We start from the raw sequence: 20,646 nt of genomic DNA, 5'->3' as shown, positions 1-20,646 counted from the left end.
TACATTCTGCCGATTAACAATAATCCTAAAATAACTCACGTGCAGCTGTGTGCAGCTGTACACAGCTGTAATTCCATCCTTCGAAGTGGTGCTTCTTTCAGTTAAATGTACTTGTCGGATATAAAAGTCATCATTTAAATGGCCAGTTATGAAACACTGTAAGATCTGAGGTTTCTTCATGCCCATTTTATGTCACATAGAAATGTAACAATGTGATTTATTAGGTTTATTAGTCCTCATGCTGATATATTTTGTATGTCTAGCAGAAACCAAGACCAAACGAAGCTGAGCTTTTCTGAAATCAGGTCTGAGTCTGTCTGAAAAGGAACAAGAAAGGTGAGTGTGTAACATATAACGTAGCCTCTGGCATTAGGTTGTTACTGTTGTATTAGGTTGTTGCTCAACACAACTCAATTACACTGCTACCTCTCTCAGGCTTTGTTTTTTCGCTGTACAGCCTGAGGGTCGAGCTGAGGAAAGGTTTACTAATTGTGTTAGATGTATGTAAACCCTCTTTTTCTCTCTGTTCTTTTACTTATGTTTGACTTGTTTTATTATTTAATACACAGCTGATTGAATAATTTGTGACCTAAATTCACAGGGCTTTCTTTTTGACATGTAGTTTAGTTGAGAAGCATAGAATCCACTTGATAGTGTTTCAAATCTAATTGGAGCTACACAGATTGTTTCCTAATATTGTGTTGGTCCCCCTTTTGCTGATAAAACAGCCCTGACCCATCGAGGCATGGACTCCACTAGACCCCTGAAGGTGTGATGTGGTATCAGGCACCAAGATGTTAGCAGCAGATCCTTTAACTCCTGTAAGTTGTGAGGTGGGGCCTCCATGGATTGGACTTGTTGGTCCAGCACATCCCAAAGATGCTCGATTGGATTGACAAGTCAACACCTCAAAGTGGTTGTTGTGCTCCTCACACCATTTCTGAAGCATTTTTGCTTTGTGGCAGGGCGCATTATCCTTCTGAGAAATGCCACAGTCATCAGGGAATACCGTTTCCATTAAAGGGTGTACATGTAAAAGAAAACGTGATTCAATACACTGTGTATTTTGACACCTTCAGAACCAGCATTAACTTCTTCAGCAGTTTGAGCTACAGTAGCTCGTCTGTTGGATCGGACCACACGGGTCAGCCTTCGCTCCCCACGTGCAGCAATGAACCTTGGCCGCCCATGACCCTGTCGATGGTTTACCACTGTTCCTTCCTTGGACCACTATGATAGATACTGATCACTGCAGACCGGGTACACCCCACAAGAGCTGCAGTTTTGGAGATGCTCTGACCCAGTCGTCTAGACATCACAATGACCCTTGTCAAACTCACTCAAATCCTAACACATCAACTCAAGGATAAAATGTTCACTTGCTGCCTAATATATCCCACCCACTAACAGGTGCCGTGATGAAGAGATAATCAGTGTTATTCACTTAACCCGTCAGTGGTCATTATGTTATGTCTGGTCGGTGTATACTACTACTACTGATTAAATACAGCACTTTTGTGTACATGACTTAAAGGCATCTTTTATCAATAAACGGCAATACACTTTCAGCTTGAAGGTGTGCTTTTGACGCAAAGACTTAAAGCGTGCTTGACTATTTCGGCAGCTTTCAATTCACAAAAGGCCTCTTTTTGTTTGCTCTTGTATTATATTTGATCATCCAAGCGAATATCCTCTGAGCATTAGGTGGCAGGATTTTTTCTTCCCTCTATTATCTTCCCTCTATAAAATCTACTGTGTTGTTTACTATGTAGTTCCTGGCATTTCTTTATGCAGTTACTCTGGACCTTTCTAATTATTCAATTTGTCAAGAATAACAAACTGCTCTGTGAGATTTGTAGCCTTTTTCAATGTAATGCTCAGTGTAGTCAGTTGATTATTGATCAGAAGTTTGACATATGCAGTAATAGAGCCATTAAGACATTTGTCAATTGCATCCCTACAAGGAGCGTGTTGATCAGAGAAAGACTGTAGTGCAGTAGACGCAGTCAAGATAAATAACCTATTTATCACCTGTATTATCTGAGAAAAACACCTTCCTGCTTGATTTTATGGATGGACTCCAATATTCTGTGAAGAAGAAGCATTTGCATGGAACTTCCAGAGCAGACTTGCATGCCTGCTTGCATAATTTTGATTCATTTCGCACATTTAGGTGTAATGTATATGTCCAAGACTGAATTTATATCAGATTCTGCTAGATTTCACTTGTACAGTATATCTGTCTTTCACTATATACACTGATACCACCTCCTTGTTTCTACACTCACTGTCCATTTTATCAGCTCCACGTACCATATAGGAGCACTTAGTTCTACAATTACTGACTGTAGTCCATCTGTTACTCTGCATGCTTTGTTAGCCCCCTTTCATGTGGTTCTTCAATGGTCAGGACCCCCACAGAGCAGGTATTATTTGTGTGCTTGATCATTCTCAGTACTGCAGTGACACTGTCATGGTGGTGGTGTGTTAGTGTGTGTTGTGCTAGTATGAGTGATCAGACACTCACTGTCCACTCTATTAGACACTCCTACCTAGTTGGTCCACCTTGTAGATGTAAAGTCGGAGACGATCGCTCATCTATTGCTGCTGTTTGAGTTGGTCATCTTCTAGACCTTCATCAGTGGTCACAGGACGCTGCCCACAGGGCACTGTTGGCTGGATGTTTTTGGTTGGTGGACTATTCTCAGTCCAGCAGGGACAGTGTGGTGTTTAAAAACTCCAGCAGCGCTGCACCAGCACAGCACACACTAACACACCACCACCATGTCAGTGTCAATGCAGTGCTGAGAATGATCCACCACCTAAATAATACCTGCTCTGTGGGGGTCCTGACCATTGAAGAACAGGATGAAAGGGGGCTAACAAAGCATGCAGAGAAACAGATGGACTACAGTCAGTAAGTGCTTCTATATGGTAAGTTGAGCTGATAAAATGGAGGAGGTGGTTTTAATGTAACATTAATGAACACGACTTTATTTACTTATTTTTTTCTCTCAGTATTTCTCTCATTATTTTACTCTGTGCTATTTCTCCTCTCCTGCTTTTAACATGAAATGACCACTTAATAATATGTAATTATTTGCCAGAGCCATTTTCCCTGTTTTTTAGTAAAATCAGCCCCTTCTTCTGTTATTGTCTGTACAGTCTCAGAGCTGTGACTCGGTGAGAGACTGATGACCCAAACAGCCAATTTATTCTCATGCTGGAACATTAGGCTGTGAAAGTTAGACAGAGATTCACAAATCACTGATATAATGGATAGAGATGAAGAAAATGAGTGAGTAGCAATGCTGTATATTTTCTTACGTTACATGCAAGGTCTGAACCGTCTTACTTGTAGTGTAAGTCTTAGAAACAATTTTCTTTACTCAGTCTTTATGATATATACTTTAAATAAATTGCTACATTAATGAATATATGTGGCACGGTTGCACAGCATGTAATATTGAGAGCGTTCTTGTCCTATTTGAGTGGGTTTCTTCTAGGTATTGCAGTTTCCTGTGAACTCGCAAAACATGCAAGTACTTTATGTGAGTTGGATATGAATAGAATGAATTAGTGAGGGAGAGTTCATTGACTGATGCCCAGTGTAGGGTGCTTCCACGGCATGGTGGCTCAGTGGGTAGCACTGTCGCCTCACAGCAAGAAGGTCCTTGGTTTGATCCCCAGGTGGAGCGGTCCGGAGATACAAAATTATCCATGACTGTGTTTAACATTAAACTTAAACTGATGAATCTTGTGTAACGAGTATGTATGTAACCAAAGTGGGTAAAACATGACTTTAAAATCCTAATAAATAGGCGCCCAGGTGACACAGCTGGATATTCCGCTAGCACACCAGCGTCGAGACTGTGAACTCCTCGGTTCGAAACTCGGAGTTGCCACCGGTCAGCTGGGCGCAATCTAGTGGGCATAATTGCCAGTGCCTGCAGCACACACTAATTGGCCACCGTGTCGGCTAGGATGACCGGACTATGTGGGTGGGGTCTTCAAACGCTGTACAAGGACCCTGATTGGCAGATAGAGGCACTTGTGCAGAGTGCATGGGCGAAAAGTAGGGGTCCGCTAAGACTGCACACGCGTCGGAGGAGGTGTGAGCAGCAATGTACCCTCCTCGACTGCAATCAGGGATCCCTCAGCAGCAGAAGACAAATTGACTACACTAAATTGGGAGACAAATGGGGGGAAAAAATTCCAAATAAATAAATAAATGAAACCACGGTAGGCTCTGAAACCCAGAACTGAATAAAGTGGCGACAAAGATCTTATCAGTTTAGCATGATGAGCATGGAGAGCAGTGTGGCCGTCTAGTTCTTATTATGCCGTCAGCTATGTTTCCATCATGTTAATGGATGAGAAGCACCTTATTTGAATTTACAATTTTGATGATGAAATTGCTTGGTGTATCAGAAATCTTGTATTTAACACCTTTTACATTGCCAGTGTATAGCATAACATAATGACCACTGACAGGTGAAGTGAATAACACTGATTATCTCTTCATCACGGCACCTGTTAGTGGGTGGGATATATTAGGCAGCAAGTGAACATTTTATCCTCAAACTTTATGTGTTAGCAGCAGGAAAAATGGGCGAGCATGAGGATTTGAGCGAGTTTGACAAGGGCCAAATTGTGATGGCTAGACGACTGGGTCAGAGCATCTCCAAAACTGCAGCTCTTGTGGGGTGTTCCCAATCTGCAGTGGTCAGTATCTATCAAAAGTGGTCCAAGAAAGGGGAACAGTGGTAAACCGGCGACAGGGTCATGGGCGACCAAGGCTCATTGATGCAAGTGGGGAGCGAAGGCTGGCCCGTGTGGTCCGATACAACAGACGAGCTACTGTAGCTCAAATTAATGAAGAAGTTAATGCTGGTTCTGATAGAAAGGTGTCAGATCACACAGTGCATCACAGTTTGTTGTGTATGGGGCTGTTTTGGCAGCAGAAGGGGGACCAACACAATAGTAGGTAGGTGGTCATAATGTTATGCCTAATCGGTGTATAGTTTATCCCAGCAATATATTGTTTATGATTAATTGAGCCCTGTGGGACGCTTAAAGTGTTACACAGTGCATTATTACTCACTGTTGACAGGAATATAACACTGTTAGTAAGACTAGAACTTGGGGCTTCAGAATTATTCTTTTTTCATTTACTGTCTGTTTTACCACCACTTTATCCTGGTTAGAGTCATAGTGGGTTTGATTAATTGGGCAAAAGGTAGGAAAACACCCTGGACAGGTCGCCAGTCCATCTCAGGGCAGACACACACAGACACATTTATTGCAGCAATTTTACTAGCTCTATTGAACATAAATGCATGTCTTTGGATCCAAACGAACATGGGGAGAACGTACAAATTTCACACAGTATAGACCCTGGATACCAAGGCTGGGAATCAATCTTATTTTTATTTCTTTTATGTTGGATTACTGAATGTTTATTGCATCTTACAGACATGCTAAGACTCTCCTCTTTTAAACAAGATTAAAAGACTTCTTACTAAGATGAAATTAGGAAGTCATGCCACAATGTTAAATTAGTAAATGACTATAGATCTTTGTTTGGGCCAGTGATAGCTCAGTGGTTAAGGTACTGGACTAGTAAACAGAAGGTTGCCGGTTCAAGCCCCGCCACCACCAAGTTGCCACTGTTGTGTCCCTGAGCAAGGCCCTTAACCCTCAATTGCTCATCGTGTTCCGCTTACTGTGTAAGTCGCTTTGGATAAAAGCGTCTGCTAAATGCTGAAAATGTAAATGTAAATGTTCATTTTAGAATGGTTATTAACATAAAAATTCCTCCTATTTGAAACTTCACATTTAATGGCCCTTAATGTTTAGCCCTTATTCACAGTAAAGCTCGTCTAAGTGACTGCTATCATTAGTATTCCCTTTAAAGCAAATGGTCTTGTTTGTGTCTCTTAATTAATGGTTCAAGGGGAACCATACACTTATTAACTCTACCTCACAGCATCAGCACAGATCTTTAGTCTTTAGACAAGTGACATTTCCGACTGACTAAACTAATGCTTGATCAGTCCTGTGTTGCCTGTGTTCTGCTTTGTCTTACACTGAAGAAGTTTACTGCTTTTTACAAGCAGCATTTTTATAAAGCAGTTTTATGTACAGTGGTTAAGGTTTTTATAGGGTTTTTAATAGATTTTTATGCAAACTAACACGACCAATTTTTTTTTCATTATTCCCAATTTTCCTCCCAATCTAGTTGTATCCAATTACCTGATTGCATTATGCTTCCTCTCTACCGATGCTGATCTCTACTCCTGATTGAGGAGAGTGAAACACGTGTGCAGTAGCCGACTGTATCTTTTCAGCTGCACAAGGCGATTGATATGTGGATCAGCTTTGTGTATGGAGAGCCACACTGACAATGCATGATCAATGCATTATTCCTCAACTCTGTGCACGCAACATCAACCTGCCAGCAGAGGTCGTAATTGCATCACTTATGAGGTCCCAGCTCTGGCTCCCACCCTGTATGAACAACAGCCAATCGTTTTTCATGTAGCCACCAACTGAGCGGCAGCCCTGTTTGATACCAAGAAGGAATTTGGCGACCATGCCAAATGTCAGTATAGAACCAAATGTACGGTATATTTCTGACCTAGCAAGTGGACAGTGAGTGGACACAGTATTTAAAAACTCCAGCAGCGCTGCTGTGTCTGATCCACTCATACCAGCACAACACACACTAACACACCACCACCATGTCAGTGTCACTACAGTGCTGAGAATGATCCACCACCTAAATAATACCTGCTCTGTAGTGGTCCTGTGAGAGTCCTGACCATTGAAGGACAGCATGAAAGGGAGCTAACAAAAGTATGTAAAGAAACAGATGGACTACAGTCAGTAATTGTAGAACTACAAAGTGCTTCTATATGGTAAGTGGAGCTGATAAAATGGACAGTGAGTGTAGAAACAAGGAGGTGGTTTTAATGTTATGGCTGATCGGTGTATGTTGCAACACAGTGCATCAAAACCTTCTGTGTATCAGGCTACCCTGACGGGCAACAGGCAGCAGAAACGGACGAAACTACTAGACGTGTGGATGACATGGCACCAGGATGCACTAAAGGTTAGCCACTTTGCTATGTAGGCCTACAGAAGCTGAAGATTCTGCTGGTAATGTCATAGAACTAGAAACCACAGGACTTCTTCAGATGTCTTGTGGAGTTCAGACTTGGCAAGCGAGAGCTGTTTTGACATTAGGTGCGTATTTGATGTATTTGCATAACAGTAGTTCATGGAAATACATCAAGAAAGCTGTTCCCCTGGCTTTGATTTATATACCTCTTCCTCTCTCTTATTGCTCTGTTCTCTCTCTCTCTCACTCGTCTTCCTTTCTGTCTTGAGTACAGTGCAGCCTTGGAGCAACAAATCTCTGTGCAGACTGATGACCCTGACAACCAATTCCTCCTCATGCTGGATCATTAGGGTGTATAAGTTGGAGAGAGACTCAGCAGTCATTGGTATAATGGATAAAGAGGTAATACGATACAGAAGGAAACATGAGTTAATAAAACATGAGTGTTCACATTTTGTTTCATTTATTTTTCACAAATGCTTATAAATAATGTGTCATTTGTTGGAAACACACAAAGGGCTTCAAAGTAGTACAGAGTAGTAAGTTAACATGTAGGTACCACACATGCTTACCATACTGTTGTAATTTTACAGTCGCTTTGATTTATCCGAATGCAGCTTCATATCCATCCGTCTTCTATTGCTGTGATAGCAAAAATGCCCTGAAATAGACACATGTACACATTGTTGTGTAATTTTACACTGATTAACCCTTTCCAAATGTATCCTCTGTGTTTCCTACTCTACATACTTAGACAGTAAATGCCCAAACAGTAGACTTGTTAGAATGACATGCAGTTAAAGTAAAAAAAATTACACATGTAAGAGACATGTATGTTGTATTTTCTGCAACTGTTTCTCAATGTGTGCATAAAATTTGTGCCCATTCAGTTAATAGAGCATTTAAGAGGTCTGACGGATGTTGGATAAGAAGTCAGAAGTTCCAATTCCAGTTAATACCATTTAATGGGGTTCCACAAATGTAAGTTATTTTATAAGTAATTGACTACAGCTAACTACCCCAGTGCCCCAGTATAAATAAATCTGCACACATTAAATGTACCTGGAATAGTGGTATATTTGCCAAGGTTGGGAAAAAAATAAAACTTGTTTTAAATTGTTCCCTTATGGTGAGAAGGAATTTGATTGGATGGTCAGATGTAATAAAAAAAATACCAAAAAACACTCATTAGGAGCTGCTGGGTTGCAGGCGACCTTGCTTTACATTACCATGGACTCGCTGGCACGAATGCTTTGCGTGCCAGCATTCACAGCCATGGTAATGTAAAGCCCTGTGAGGAACTGACACCATTTCCAGAGTTTCTAGGTAGGTTCAAAACCCCCCATAACCCTGACCAGCATGAAGTGATTACAGATGATGAGCACACAATCTCAGAGAATATGGAGATATTCCTAATATTGCCTCTGTTTTAAGTAATAGCTGATTTATGCTTGTGTGTTTCACAGAAACAGCCGCATCTGTTACGGAACCTCTATCAGATTCAAGCCAAGATAACGAGCAGCACTTAAAAACCACACTGGAGTCAGGATCCATATTGAAACTGCACCCAAGGTACCAAATGCTTCTCTTATATTCTTGACAAACACTGGAAAGAAGTCATTATTTGAACAATTGCATTTACCCTGAAATAAAGCACAAAACATTTTACATTATCACAGTAAATATTAAAAGAAGCTGGTATTAGTGATTATTCCATTCCATTATTCCATAAAATGCATGTGATAAAGCTACTTGTGGTTATGACCAAATACCATGCAAACCTTAGGGGTCTTGCTCAGAAACAGTGACGAGGCAGTAGTGTGGAACAAACCAGTGACCATCTGATTTCTAGCCAAGTACCTTTACCACTGAGCTATTTCTGCCCTAGTAAGCTCTGTATAAGCAGGTTATTAGTTCTCTGATAAGAATTGTTTTAATCCACTCTGTTGTGGGGCTTGGCATGGCGGTGTAGCAAGTATTGCAGGGTCATTGAGGAGTGTGGCATATTTCCCCTCTGCACAAAAGGGTTTCTTTTTGCGCGCTCCAATTTTTTTCCGTCCTTTCAAAAGTAAGTGTGTGGGCTGCTCAGAATTTCTTGAGTGAGTGAATGTGTGATGCTGCCAGATTAATGCCCTGTCTCCTAGTGTTTTGCACCCAGTGTGCGTTTGCAGCGCTAACCAAATTAAAGCGCTCTCCTCTAAAGATGAGAGGTGAAATTTTAAACCACCATTAACAATCGCAAACCTTTGCCACCCTATTCAATGACAACTTTTTTTTTGTGTCTATGAATTTATTAGATGCTGTTAAAAGGCTTTAAATGATCAGGTTATGTGTGGATATTATTCAGTGACAAATTAATCAGCCTCTTATTACACCAGTGTTGCCCTCATAAAATGAAACCATAAAAATGACTGAAAAAAACACTGATATATGAGCTCACATACACTTTTATTAGACACAGAGACCCTGTTTATTGTACTTTTAGTGCAAACGTCCACTTTAAATTGACATGCGTTGTTTTTTGAATTAGTATTTGTAGATTTGGTCTTTAATACAATAAATCAAGTATATAACTCAGAATGTATATAATACAATAAATTAAGTATATAAATCAGAATGTATATAATACAATAAATTAAGTATATAAATCAGAATGTATATAATACAATAAATTAAGTATATAAATCAGAATGTATATAATACAATAAATTAAGTATATAAATCAGAATGTATATAATACAATAAATCAAGTATATAAATCAGAATGTATATAATACAGTAAATCAAGTATATTAATCAGAATGTATATAATACAATAAATTAAGTATATAAATCAGAATGTATATAATACAATAAATTAAGTATATAAATCAGAATGTATATAATACAATAAATTAAGTATATAAATCAGAATGTATATAATACAATAAATTAAGTATATAAATCAGAATGTATATAATACAGTAAATCAAGTATATAAATCAGAATGTATATAATACAGTAAATCAAGTATATTAATCAGAATGTATATAATACAATAAATTAAGTATATAAATCAGAATATATACAATACAATAAATTAAGTATATAAATCAGAATGTATATAATACAATAAATCAAGTATATAAATCAGAATGTATATAATACAATAAATTAAGTATATAAATCAGAATGTATATAATACAATAAATTAAGTATATAAATCAGAATGTTTATAATACAGTAAATCAAGTATATTAATCAGAATGTATATAATACAATAAATTAAGTATATAAATCAGAATGTTTATAATACAGTAAATCAAGTATATAAATCAGAATGTATATAATACAATAAATTAAGTATATAAATCAGAATGTTTATAATACAGTAAATCAAGTATATTAATCAGAATGTATATAATACAATAAATTAAGTATATAAATCAGAATGTATATAATACAGTAAATCAAGTATATTAATCAGAATGTATATAATACAATAAATTAAGTATATAAATCAGAATATATACAATACAATAAATTAAGTATATAAATCAGAATGTATATAATACAATAAATCAAGTATATAAATCAGAATGTATATAATACAATAAATTAAGTATATAAATCAGAATGTTTATAATACAGTAAATCAAGTATATTAATCAGAATGTATATAATACAATAAATTAAGTATATAAATCAGAATATATACAATACAATAAATTAAGTATATAAATCAAAATATATACAATACAATAAATCAAGTATATTAATCAGAATGTATATAATACAATAAATTAAGTATATAAATCAGAATATATACAATACAAATTAAGTATATAAATAAGGTATAAATATCAGAACGTATAGAATACAATAAATTAAGTATACAAATCAGAATATATACAATACAATAAATCAAGTATATTAATCAGAATGTGTGTAATACAATAAATTAAGTATATAAATCAGAATATATACAATACAATAAATTAAGTATATCAATCAGAACATATACAATACAATAAATTAAGTATATAAATCAGTATATATACAATACAATAAATCAAGTATATAAATCAGAATATATACAATACAATAAATTAAGTATATAAATCAGAACATATACAATACAATAAATCAAGTATATGAATCAGAATATATACAATACAATAAATTAAGTATATAAATCAGTATATATACAATACAATAAATCAAGTATATAAATCAGAATATATACAATACAATAAATTAAGTATATAAATCAGAACATATTCAATACAATAAATCAAGTATATAAATCAGAATATATACAATACAATAAATTAAGTATATAAATCAGAACATATACAATACAATAAATTAAGTATATAAATCAGTATATATACAATACAATAAATCAAGTATATAAATCAGAATATATACAATACAATAAATTAAGTATATCAATCAGAACATATACAATACAATAAATTAAGTATATTAATCAGAATATATACAATACAATAAATTAAGTATATAAATCAGAACATATACAATACAATAAATTAAGTATATAAATCAGAATATATACAATACAATAAATTAAGTATATAAATCAGAACATATACAATACAATAAATTAAGTATATAAATCAGTATATATACAATACAATAAATTAAGTATATAAATCAGTATATATACAATACAATAAATTAAGTATATAAATCAGAACATATACAATACAATAAATTAAGTATATTAATCAGAATATATACAATACAATAAATTAAGTATATAAATCAGAACATATACAATACAATAAATTAAGTATATAAATCAGAATATATACAATACAATAAATTAAGTATATAAATCAGAACATATACAATACAATAAATTAAGTATATAAATCAGTATATATACAATACAATAAATTAAGTATATAAATCAGAATATATACAATACAATAAATTAAGTATATAAATCAGAACATATACAATACAATAAATTAAGTATATAAATCAGTATATATACAATACAATAAATTAAGTATATAAATCAGAACATATACAATACAATAAATTAAGTATATTAATCAGAATATATACAATACAATAAATTAGGTATATAAATCAGAACATATACAATACAATAAATTAAGTATATTAATCAGAATATATACAATACAATAAATTAAGTATATAAATCAGAACATATACAATACAATAAATTAAGTATATAAATCAGTATATATACAATACCATAAATTAAGTATATAAATCAGAACATATACAATACAATAAATCAAGTATCAGGTGATAAAAAGCGGCTGCAGATTGGACATGTCAGAGGGGGTGTGTGGTGATTAGGCTCTTTTTGCTTAAATTGGGGGTTGTGCAAGCAGCACTGGATTCACAATGAGGAATCGATAATGACTATTTGTAATGTAAATTTGAGGAATATATACAGTATACACCTGAAGTATATTGAATAAGAAAATCAAATTCTTAATTCCACTCACTGTAGCTTTTCTTGTCATAATACTTAACACAGTATGTGAGATTGGTGCATGATAGTTCATAATAAATCTTTACTCCCTTTTGTAGCAAAAAAAACAAAAAAACAACTGAAGGACTGATCAACTGTAAAAAGGCTCCTGTTCTCGTGTTCTCTGTGGGTTGTACAATTGTTATTAGAGATGATTGCTATCATTAGAGTGCAGTGTAATTATTATAATAATAATGATGTCCTATTAGCCTAATTCTCAATTTTAAGTACTAAATTACAGTAAAGAGATTCAAATCATGAACTCTAATGATAATAGTGTGTTCAACTTGTGCTTTTCTCACAGAGAGCTTTGCATCAGCTGTCTAATCTATTACTATTACCTCTCCTTCTGTATTTTACAATTTAAGTCCAAATACAAAATACATAGATGGACGGATGGATAGATGGATATATGGATGGATGGATGGATATATGGATGGATGGATGGATGGATGGATGGATGGATGGATATATAGATGGATGGATGGATAGATGGATAGATACAGTATGTGAATGTATGGATGTATGGATGGATAGATATATGAATGGATGGATGGATATATAGATATATGGATGGATGGATGTATAGATATATGGATGGATGGATGGATGTATAGATATATAGATATATGCATGGATAGATATATGGATGGATGGATGGATGGATGGATGGATATATAGATATATGGATGGATGGATGTATAGATATATAGATAGATGAATGGATGGATGAATAGATATATGGATGGATGGATGGATGGATGGATATATAGATATATGGATGGATGGATGGATGGATGTATAGATGTATAGATATATGAATGGATGGATGGATGGATATATAGATATATGGATGGATGGATGTATAGATATATGAATGGATGGATGGATGGATATATAGATATATGGATGGATGGATGTATAGATATATGGATGGATGGATGGATATATAGATATATGGATGGATGGATGTATAGATATATGGATGGATGGATATATAGATATATGGATGGATGGATGTATAGATATATGGATGGATGGATATATACAGGGGTTGGACAAAATAACTGAAACACCTGTCATTTTAGTGTGGTAGGTTTCATGGCTAAATTGGACCAGTCTGGTGGCCAATCTTCATTAATTGTACATTGCACCAGTAAGAGCAGAGTGTGAAGGTTCAATTAGCAGGGTAAGAGCACAGTTTTGCTCAAAATATTGCAATGCACACAACATTATGGGTGACATACCAGAGTTCAAAAGAGGACAACGTGGTGCACGTCTTGCTGGCGCATCTGTGACCAAGACAGCAAGTCTTTGTGATGTATCAAGAGCCACGGTATCCAGGGTAATGTCAGCATACCACCAAGAAGGACAAACCACATCCAACAGGATTAACTGTGGACGCAAGAGGAAGCTGTCTGAAAGGGATGTTCGGGTGCTAACCCGGATTGTATCCAAAAAACATAAAACCACGGCTGCCCAAATCACGGCAGAATTAAATGTGCACCTCAACTCTCCTGTTTCCACCAGAACTGTCCGTCGGGAGCTCCACAGGGTCGATATACACGGCCGGGCTGCTATAGCCAAACCTTTGGTCACTCGTGCCAATGCCAAACGTCGGTTTCAATGGTGCAAGGAGCGCAAATCTTGGGCTGTGGACAATGTGAAACATGTATTGTTCTCTGATGAGTCCACTTTTACTGTTTTCCCCACATCCGGGAGAGTTACGGTGTGGAGAAGCCCCAAAGAAGCGTACCACCCAGACTGTTGCATGCCCAGAGTGAAGCATGGGGGTGGATCAGTGATGGTTTGGGCTGCCATATCATGGCATTCCCTTGGCCCAATACTTGTGCTAGATGGGCACGTCACTGCCAAGGACTACCGAACCATTCTGGAGGACCATGTGCATCCAATGGCGGTACCGTGTATCAGGATGACAATGCACCAATACACACAGCAAGACTGGTGAAAGATTGGTTTGATGAACATGAAAGTGAAGTTGAACATCTCCCATGGCCTGCACAGTCACCAGATCTAAATATTATTGAGCCACTTTGGGGTGTTTTGGAGAAGCGAGTCAGGAAACGTTTTCCTCCACCAGCATCACGTAGTGACCTGGCCACTATCCTGCAAGAAGAATGGCTTAAAATCCCTCTGACCACTGTGCAGGACTTGTATATGTCATTTCCAAGACGAATTGACGCTGTATTGGCCGCAAAAGGAGGCCCTACACCATACTAATAAATTATTGTGGTCTAAAACCAGGTGTTTCAGTTATTTTGTCCAACCCCTGTAGATATATGGATGGATGGATAGATATATGAATGGATGGATATATAGATATATAGATATATGGATGGATGGATGGATAGATGTAGATATATAGATGGATGGATGGATGGATAGATATATGAATGGATGGATGGATGGATATATAGATATATGGATGGATGGATATATAGATAAATGGATGGATGGATGGATAGATGTAGATATATAGATGGATGGATGGATAGATATATGAATGGATGGATGGATGGATGGATATATAGATATATGGATGGATGGATATATAGATAAATGGATGGATAGATGTAGATATATAGATGGATGGATGGATAGATATATGGATGGATGGATAGATATATGAATAGATGGATGGATGGATGGATGGATATATAGATATATGGATGGATGTATAGATATATGGATGGATGGATATATAGATAAATGGATGGATGGATGGATAGATGTAGATATATAGATGGATGGATGGATAGATGTAGATATATAGATGGATGGATGGATGGATGTATAGATATATGGATGGATGGATATATAGATAAATGGATGGATGGATGGATAGATGTAGATATATAGATGGATGGATGGATAGATGTAGATATATAGATGGATGTATGGATGGATGTATAGATATATGGATGGATGGATATATAGATAAATGGATGGATGGATGGATAGATGTAGATATATAGATGGATGGATGGATAGATATATGGATGGATAGATATATGAATGGATGGATGAATGGATAGATATATAGATGGATGGATGGATCTGAAAATACGCTTAACACATTGTCCACAGAAAACAAACATCTGTACATTAACCATTAATCATTTGAATGAACATATTAGAATACAAAATGAAAAATGTGACATGCAAACGTTATGATGTGCTTAGCATGTGTAGAGACGTGTAGTGACGATGCTTTCCAAAGTTGATTCTATATTTGTATGTTTTCTTTAAGCTGTGGGGTACTTTTGGGAGGGCTTTTCTCACAGAGTCCGGGTTTTGTTCAGTGTGCAGTGTATGGTACTGGCTGAAACCATCACTCTAGATGTCTTCAGCTCAGCCTAAAGTTTTTGGATGTTGTACATGGTTTGTCACATGGTTTGTGTGGACCACCTTAGTAGGGTTCTCTCAATTTATTTTCCTTCTTCACCATGTCCTAGAAGGTTCTTGACTGTTCCATGAGTAGAAAACTTCTTGATAACAATTAAAACTGTTGAAGCTGTGATGCCAACATCTTTGGAGATAGTCTAGTATTCTTTGACTGCTTGTTCTTGTGATAATAGCATTTCTGGTCTGCTCAGACTTTCTTTTCTTTGCAATTGTGAGCAAGAAACAGGGAATACAACTGGCCTTTCATAGGCTAATTTTGGTCATGTGTGCACTGACAAGGTGGAGACAGGTGAGTCTAATTTCTAATTAACAGGTTAGTCTGATGTTGTCTTTTGTTTCAAACTGAGCAAAGGCTTGTCATCTTTTTTGGTTTCTGCATCAAACAGTTCATATCTATCCAAGCGGTTACACTAAACACTTTATTTCAGGAGATATTATACATGGTGTGCTTAATATTCAAGGGTGCCAATAATTTTGATCACAAATATATTCCTTTTTTTAAATGATATTTTTGCATTTTCCACTTTCCCATATAGTCATTATCAATTCCCCCTAAGTGTAACTTCCTTTGCCACCCCTGATCACTATCAAGTGCCCATTCCTAAATGTGCATGGTCACTTCATCTAAAGCGACTTACAACTGTAATACAATTCAAGCAATTGAGCGTGAAGTGCCTTGCTCAGGGTCCAACAGTGGAAACCTGGCAACCTTAAGATTACTGCTGAGCTACCACTGCTCATGGCTACTTCTTTTTATCTGCTAGAGATAGAGCATCACATGTAGTAAGCCATATCATGTACAGAGATCCATCCATCTTTTGTGTGGGTCCACAGTTGCAGTAGTAATGATGAACCCATTTGATCTCCCTCGCTCAGGCACAGCCAAATGTACCTGTTGAATGGCCAACAAGCTTGATCAATTCTACATCTGGGATTTAGAACTGAGAGCCTGAGCTATAAATGTAATAATATTTAAAAAATATATACATCTTTACATAGCATTGTGAATCTTATATCAAGTTGTCCATCATATCCTAGTCCCTAACTTTCCTAGATCCTTTTTTGCAGAGGTGGAAAGAGTACTAAAATATTGTACTCAAGTAAAAGTACTAATACTTTAATACATTTTTACTTAAGTATGAGTAAAGTTACTAGTCTAAAAATCTACTTAAGTAAAAAGTAACTCATTTAAAATGTACTCAGAGTAAACGTTACTTAGTTACTTTTAACAGGAGAGGGTGTCTCTCCTGTGTAATGCAAACAGGACAAGTGGATATAAATCTCACAATAGTTGTTTTTAATTAAAATATAATGCAAAAAAAACATGTTGATACAACATTTAAAACATTTAGGGATGTGTAATGTGTCATTTTAGTACAGACCATCCCATAAAACCTTTTCAAACTGTATAACCATTGAAGTTGGCATTAATTGTGGATTCTATAGACCAGCCTTCTTTTCATCACCAACAAATACCAAACATCATCATACTGCAAATCTCATAACTCAAAACAAGTCAAGGTTACAGGTGTTGTGACTTTCACTAAATGACCCAAAGAAAACCTTCAAGATGTAAGACAGAACTTTGCCATTCTTTGACATCAGACTATGTTGTCAAATAACGAAACATCAAACTCCAAACATGTTAAACTTTTAAAATCACCCGTAAAATTACTGGTTGTAAAATCTACTTTAAAAAGTACAAGTACACAAAAAAAACTACTCAATTACAGTAACGCAAGTAAATGTAATTTGTTACTTTCCACCTCTGTTTTTTTGTAACTTAGTTTCTTGGTCACGTCTTGAGTAGTTTAAGGTTTTGACTTTTTAGACTCTGTGTGTTTGGTTAAGTGTATTAATTATTTTTTTCTCTAACAACATTGTTTGTCTTTGTTGTGACCCGAGTGATGGATTAGGATGCTAATGGAAATGTCTAAGTAAAGACACTTTGTTTTTGTCACTTTGTTATTGCGTTAGTGTTGTTTGATGGTCATTGTCACTTTGCAACACTTGAAGGTTGACAGAAAGCTTTAATTGGCTGTGCTTGACTAAAAAATATTAAGAAGCAATAATTCTGTAGGCAGCTGACATACACAGTTGTTTGCTTGTTTGCTTTCTTGCGGAAGTCAGCTTTTATTTTCTAATATCTGTTCCTCACTGTGCGTCAAGACTGGAAGCATAAACATCTGAAGGTCTCCGTGTTTGCTATGACCCGAGTATGTGAGTGTGTTATGCCCCACTAGATGTTACTGAATTCCCCAAAAGGTCACTGTTTTCTCCTGTCACGTCTACTTTGCAGTCTGTGTTGTACAGCAGGGCATGCTAGGTTAAACAGCACACACAGACACACACTATATGGTGTATATTCAAGCCACTGTGCTTTTCATTCTATGCATGTAGCTTAAACTGCTCAGGGGAAATCAGAACGTCCTCAGTTTGGGAATGTGAAATGATAGTAGCATGAAGAACTACTTAATGCACACAAACAAATGCACACAAACAGTTTTCATGCTGGTTTGGGCTGGGACATGAAGTGTGCATGTTCGAGTGCAGATGGGTCCATCTTAAATTCAGATCTGCTCTCATCCACTTCTAAACAAAGAGCCAGTAAATAAAAGTCTTTTATTTAAACATGTAGAGGCTGCGGCTCTCATTAGTATCACAAGTATCCACTTATTCTCAAGCCCTCAATTTGCTTGGTTTGATTTATGTACTAATTGCTCATCTAATGCAGATTTACCATTACAATGCTAGGTATATTACAGTTGATGTCAAAAGTTTACATACACCTATACAAAGAATCATGATTAACCCATGTGTCATTTACTGTGATACTGTGGATTTAAAAAGTACTCAGACCCTTGACTTTCTGAGCACTTGTAGATTGTAAATTTGATTTTAAATCTATTTAATTGCCATTTTACCCACCAGTCCACATTAAATTATCCATTATGACAAATGTGAAGTATTAATCAAGGATATATCACATATGCCTTAAGGCACATTATTTTGTGCTTGAAGAAGCCCATTTTGCAGTGGTTACAACTGCAGATCTTTTTGGCTTCATTTACAAGCCTTGCACACCTGGTTTTGGACAGTTTGTCCCATTCTTTATAGCAGATTCTCAAGTTCTGTCAGATTGAATAGTAAGCGTCTGTAAACTGCCATCCTTAGGTCTCCTTAGAGATGTTTATTGGTGTTTAAATCTGGGCTTTTGCTTGACAGTTCAGCAACGTGTTCCTAATCCTCTCCATTGTTTTGGCTGTATGCTTGAGGTCACTGTCCTGTTGAATTGTAAACTCTAAGTCTAAGTCTAAGATGTTTCTGAATTTGGCTGGTTTTATTTGTCACTCACTGTGTATATTATGTAAGATGTATATATTGTAACTATATCTATCTATTATTATTAATTCCATAGAATTATTAAGTGCAGGTGTTTTAGCCACACTCCTTACTAATAGAAAATGTATTTTACACTCTCCTGCTCCAGTTTGACTGTGCTCCCGTGCACAAAGTGAGGTTGACAGACATGATTTAATGAATTTGCTGTGAAGAAAATTCAGTGTCTTGCATAAAGCCCTGACCTCAGTGCTACTGAACACTCTAGAAAAAAAAAAAACATTAATTGCTGACCAAACTTGTTTTGTCCGGCATCAAATCCTGACCTCACAGATGCTCTTACCTTAAGGGCACACCTCAAAATGCTGTAGAAAGCATTCTCAGAACAGACTAGGCTGTGACATTTGCAAAGTGGGGACCAAGAGTAGATTTACGTCCATGGTTTTGGAATGAGATGTTCAGCTAGCTCATGGCCTCTGACCCACATAACCCTAATGGACTATGCTGGAAAAGCCCAAATATATTTTTTTAGTTTATTAATGGACTTAAACACAAATAATGTAGCGATTCACTTAGTGCAGATAATAATACAACAATAATGCAGATCACTTTTTTAGTACTGGGCTGCACCAGTTGCACAACTGTTAAGAGTTCCACACACATAATGTGCCAAATGTTTTTTCCAGACTTGATCAGTAAAGGTCAAAAGATCATTTGTAGTTAAATAATTACCATCTAGCCGCTCAGGTGGCGCAGCGGTAAAAAAATACGCTAGCACACCAGAGTTGGGGTTTCGAATACATCGTATCGAATCTCAGCTCTGCCTTCCAACTGGGCTGGGCGGCTGCATGAACAACGATTGGCTGTTGTTCACAGAGTTAGGGGTAAAAAGTCGGATCATAGGTCATCATAACTGGTGCGACTGCGGCCCCTGCTGGCTGACTGATGGCGCCTGCACAGAGCTGAGGAATAATGCTGATGGGGGTGTGGCCCTCTGTACACAGTGCCCATCAGTGTATGAACTAGACTCGTGCAGGTGAAAAATAATGCAGTCTGTACTGACTGTACATGCCGGAGGGGGCGTATGTCAGTTGGGACGCATCCTCGGTCAGCGGTGAAGGGTGAATCAGTATAGAGGAAGCAATCAGGGTAACTGGACACGACTAGATTGGGGGGAAAAATAGAAAATAAAATAAAAAAAATTACCATCTACCAATACATATTGGTATAAATGATATTTGTT

The 20,646-nt window shown here is 36.4% G+C and overlaps 1 protein-coding gene and 1 long non-coding RNA gene across 2 annotated transcripts in view; both read left to right on the top strand.

The window, feature by feature from the left end:
• The first annotated feature begins 266 nt into the window (after positions 1 to 266).
• Positions 267 to 7,511, top strand: LOC134326074 (uncharacterized). The gene is made up of 3 exons (XR_010014480.1): positions 267 to 336; positions 7,034 to 7,114; positions 7,398 to 7,511. It is a non-coding gene; the product is annotated as an uncharacterized LOC134326074 (long non-coding RNA).
• A 1,111-nt stretch (positions 7,512 to 8,622) lies between these two features.
• LOC134326126 (sodium/potassium/calcium exchanger 2-like) overlaps positions 8,623 to 20,646 on the top strand; it is a 129,879-nt gene continuing 117,855 nt past the window's right edge. Inside the window, exon 1 of the mRNA XM_063008336.1 lies at positions 8,623 to 8,695. The gene's annotated coding sequence lies outside the window, so the exon portion shown is untranslated. The remainder of the gene's footprint in view (positions 8,696 to 20,646) is intronic.

Source organism: Trichomycterus rosablanca, chromosome 14 (assembly GCF_030014385.1).
Source record: "Trichomycterus rosablanca isolate fTriRos1 chromosome 14, fTriRos1.hap1, whole genome shotgun sequence".
NCBI classification, from domain to species: domain Eukaryota; kingdom Metazoa; phylum Chordata; class Actinopteri; order Siluriformes; family Trichomycteridae; genus Trichomycterus; species Trichomycterus rosablanca.
Note: the sequence above shows the minus strand (reverse complement) of the source record. Positions and strands in the feature narration are given on the sequence as shown.